This window comes from Pristiophorus japonicus, unplaced genomic scaffold (genome assembly GCF_044704955.1).
Source record: "Pristiophorus japonicus isolate sPriJap1 unplaced genomic scaffold, sPriJap1.hap1 HAP1_SCAFFOLD_92, whole genome shotgun sequence".
Lineage (NCBI taxonomy): Eukaryota > Metazoa > Chordata > Chondrichthyes > Pristiophoridae > Pristiophorus > Pristiophorus japonicus.
In genome coordinates, this window is record NW_027254846.1 from 2,255,259 (window position 1) to 2,259,915 (window position 4,657).

The following is a 4,657-nucleotide window of genomic DNA, read 5'->3' on the forward strand; positions in this document are numbered from 1 at the left end:
CACTATACAGTACATGGAATGGGTGACGGAACATTAAAATGTTTTCAACGTGCATCACGAAACAGACCTTACATTGTACATGGCACTAGATAGGTGTTTACAGATCATGGTGCTCCATGTACACAATAGAGAAGTTACAAGTACGGCTCGAGCGGAGTTTTATTCTGATTCCTGCCCCGGGGTTTACCGTGTCAGAAGGGCTTTAAACTGTGGCCCTTCCCCACCCTGCCTTTGCAGCAACTACACCAATTTTAAGTGTGTCCCTCAGCACGTAATCCTGGATCTTGGATTGCGGCAGTCTGCAACATGCAGATGTGGACATCTCCTTGCTCTGGAAGATCAGCAAGTTTCGGCAAGACCAAAGAGCATCTTTGACTGAGTTGATGGCACTCCAGCAGCAGGTGATGTCTGTCTCGGTGTGTGTCGCTGGGAACAGCCCGGAGAGCACAGAGTCCTGTGTTACGGATCTGCTCGATGTGAACCTCGACAGAACCACTGCATCTCTATCCAAACTACGTTCCCTGATGGTCTAGTGGTATGGATTTAGTGCTTTTAACGCCATGGCACGGGTTCGATTCCCTGTCAGGGAAATTGAACTTTTAATTCAAAACCTTATAAAAAAATTGTTCATCTATTTTCCACATCTTCATGCATCTCCTGTGCAAAAAAAAAAGAAGCATTGATTTAAACATTATTAATTAATACATAAAATTCTATTGTCATATGATATATTTTGCTCTGAGCATATGAGGAACTTTTCTCCCGATCCCATTGGGTTTAATTCTGGTAATCTGGTGCTGAAAGTGGAGATGTTTCCGCAGTGTACCGCAAATCAGAGACACCATCAGAGGCAGTCTCTCGGGATCGAGGAGGACTTGCTTCCATCCCAAAGTGAGTCCTTTGATGGCTGAACATTCCGATACGAGAGCGACAGACCCTGTTACAGGTGGGACAGACATACGTCGAGGGAAGGGGTCGGTGGGACTGGTTTGCCGCGTGCTCCATCCGCTGCCTCCGCTTGGTCTCTTCATACTCCTTGCGTCTAGAATCAAAGAGCTCAACGCTCTCTCAGAAGGAATTTCTCCACATCGGGCGGTCTGTGGCCAGGGTCTCCCAGGTGTCAGTGGTGATGTCGCACATTACCAGGGAAGCTTTGAGGGTGTCCTTATAACGTTTCCGCTGTCCTCCTTTGGCTCGTTTACCCTGAAGGAGCTCTGCATAAAGACGTAAACATAAACACGTAAGGTTTAGGAGCCGGAGTTGGCCATTCGGCGCCTCGAGCCTGGTCCACCATTCAAGAAGATCCTGGCAGTTCTTCAACAGCAAGTTTAAACATCTGGGGCGGAGACAACAGGCGCCTGCCTGAAATGAGTGATAAAAACCTGCCTTGAATGGAAGCCTGGCTAGCTCAGTCGGTAGAGCATGAGACTCTTAATCTCAGGGTCGTGGGTTCGGGACCCACGTTGGGCGATTTATTTTCATTTAATGTTGCTTTAATGGAAAACCTCTGACCGAAACGGCACAAAACAAAAATGTTGCTTTCAAAGTCATTAAACTCCGAAATTTCCATGCCCCGCGAATCTCCTGAATCAGATGCCTCTATTTTTGGCGACTCAATCCATGTCCCTTTGCAATGTTGTGCTCCCAGCCACACTATGAAATGTGCCACTAACTTATCGAATCATGGAATGGTTACAGCACTGAAGACCATTCGGCCCATCGAGCCCGTGCCGACCCTCAGCGAGTCCCACTCCCCGCCCTTTCCCCGTAGCCCTGCAATTGTTTTTCCTTCAGACACTTATCCAACTCCCGTCTGAAAGATAAGATTGAGTCTGCCTCTACCGCCCTTTCAAGCCGTGCATTCCAGATCCTAACCACTCGCTGCTAAATGGCCATCTCCTGTTGCTATGTATGAAGTCTGGGAAACACGAGATAAATTCCTGGCACACTCACAGCCTTCCGAAATATAGCACCTTCATTCTCTTCTCGTAAAACCAGCTCCTGAAGTATCGGCCAGCTGTGTAGGTTAAAGCTCTGGTTATATTCAAAAGATAGCTTTCGACGCAGTGTTTCTGTAGTGTAGTGGTTATCAAATTCACCTCACATGTGAAAAGTACCCGGTTCAAGTCCGGGTGGAATTTGTAATTTGGAGAATACTTTTGCTGCGAAATAAATTGAACAAAAGTCGCCCCAGGTTCCTTGTCGCATGAGCACTGAACATTTTAAACCAGTCTCCAACATACAGAGTGAGTAAAGTCAGATAGGGGAGAAAACTTCATCAATGATTCAAAATCCTTAAATAATTAAAGTTCAGTTATTGAAGTTTCCACTGTCCCTCAGTAACAATTCTACAAAACAACGCTGTCGGTTAATGAATGGGGAATAAAACAAATAATCTTCACCCATCCCCATCCCCCGGCACACACTTTAATTAGTTGCATGTCATTATTTTAAAGATTTTGAATGGAAGAATTATTTTCTGAATCCGTGCTCCTTCTGTGAGCGCCGCATCACGAAACGAGCACGAAACACATTAAAGAGTTTACCACAATTGCTGACATTTCTTTGCTTTTTTCTTTTTTTTTTTCAGCTCTTCGTCCTTTTCAGCTCCTTACTGCGGATATTGCTGTGATTAAACCTGAACACAATGCAATGTCTGTCTCACTGTTTCCCCGGTGTCAGGCAGAGATACGCCTGCTGCCGTCATTTATTGCATGTGACAGGACACAAAAGTTCAAAATCAACTTGCAGGTGGCCACACACAGCAGTGAATAGTCACGACGGCCGAGCGATATGCGGTGCTGTGTTTCGATCACTGTCTCCTCTGGAGATATTATTTTTGCACCAAAAATTAATGTGCGATAAAAGGGAACAAGAGCAGTCCGGGGTGCATTGTCACATGATGCAAGCTACCTCGGACCCGGACCAAAGCTCCCCGGACACCGTGCACAGGCTCAGGAAAACAACGGGGGAGAGGATATCCCGGCCACTGGGCCTTCCAGTAACATTGAACAAGTGCCCGGTCTCAAACTTTCCAGAGTAATAACTTGTAACTGGAGCTTCTAACAGTCCGGATGGCCAAGCTGTTTAAGGTGCTGTGTTCAGGTCACAGTCTCCTCTGGAGTTGTGGGTTCAAATCACACTCCTGACATTCAGTGTTTTTAATTACAAACTCATTTGTTTGGACACCACTCTCAAGTGCTTTGGGACATCCATCGAACTGAATAAAATGACCCCACTTCAATTGCAAACAATGATATCAAAGTTACTTCTCAAACCGGGAATCGATCCTGGGTGGCTGTAACGAAAGGAATGGTTTTGTGAAGCATTGAAATGTGGCCTTTAAATATCTCGCACTGATCATTTCAAAACACGGTTATAATTTGTTTCAGTGCAAAAGAAGGCAGGCTCGAAGGGACAAATGGCCGACTCCTGCTCCTGGTTCTTGTGTTCTTGTACGGAGCACAGAACATATGATCAAATGATCAACTCTCCCTCAGTTCGCATTTCGTTCATTGTGCAAAAGAAGATTATGGGTTCATTAATGATGTTTTCCTGTGAAAGCACCATAAAAGTTTAAGGACAATAATTCACCCAACATGGGGCTCAAACCCACGACCCGGAGATTAAAAGTCTAATACTCTACCGACTGAACTAGCCGGGCCTGCTTAAGGTGCATCTTCCTGTCGCTGATTGCTGCCAGGCGCCTATTGGTATCGCCCCGTGGCTTCATCTCGAGCTTTATCTCGAGCTTCAAACCACGAAACCGGTTCTCCTGAATTTCAAGGCTTGTACGGAGATCAATCATCAAAAGCCGTGTCATTAACCACAGCTGGGCCGTCAATTTTCTGATCGCAAAATGCTTTCAGTCCTTGTCAATATCTCTTGTCTATGTGCCGGTGTTTCCCGATTCTGTCGATCTCTCTGGCTCTTTAATCTGTATATGGTCACCTGCAGGTTGATTCTCGATGAATGCCTGTGTTTGTGTCTTCTACAACAATAGAAAATGTTTCTTATATATTTCTAACGTTCTCTCCAATGCCTTGATATCCTTCCTAAATTGTGGTGTTCAGAACTGTAAACAGTTCTCCAACTGAGGCCAAAGCGGGTTTGAAAACGTATGGTACAACTTCTTCTCTGGTGTCCTCTATTTCACTTCATATAAAGCCAAGGGCCCTGTATTCTTTTTAAACAACTTAGTAACTTATCTACCCAGCTTAAAAGATTTCTGTGTGTAAATCACTCAATCCTTCTGCGTCTCTTTTAACACAATACCATTTAGTTTATGTTTTCTCATATCACCTCCTTTTGTTTCCCAGACCTTACACACAGGTACAGGAGGAGGCCCATTCAGCCCCTCGAGCCTGTTACACAGGAACAGGAGGAGGCCCATTTAGCCCCTCGAGCCTGTTACACAGGAACAGGAGGAGGCTATTCAGCCGCTCGTGCCTGTTACACAGGAACAGGAGGAGGCCATACAAGCACTCGAGCGTGTTACACAGGAACAGGAGGAGGTCCATTCATGCCCTCGAGCCTGTTACACAGGAACAGGAGGAGGCCATTCAGCCGCTCAAGCCTGTTACACAGGAACAGGAGGAGGCCATTCACCCCCTCGAGCCGGTTCCGCCATTCAATGAGATCATGGCTGATCTGTGAG

At 45.9% G+C, this 4,657-nt stretch overlaps 1 non-coding gene across 1 annotated transcript; it reads left to right on the top strand.

Annotated features, from left to right (window-relative positions):
• The first annotated feature begins 1,397 nt into the window (after window positions 1-1,397).
• Window positions 1,398-1,470, top strand: trnak-cuu (transfer RNA lysine (anticodon CUU)). The gene has a single exon. It is a non-coding gene; the product is annotated as a tRNA-Lys (tRNA).
• Window positions 1,471-4,657: the final 3,187 nt, after the last annotated feature.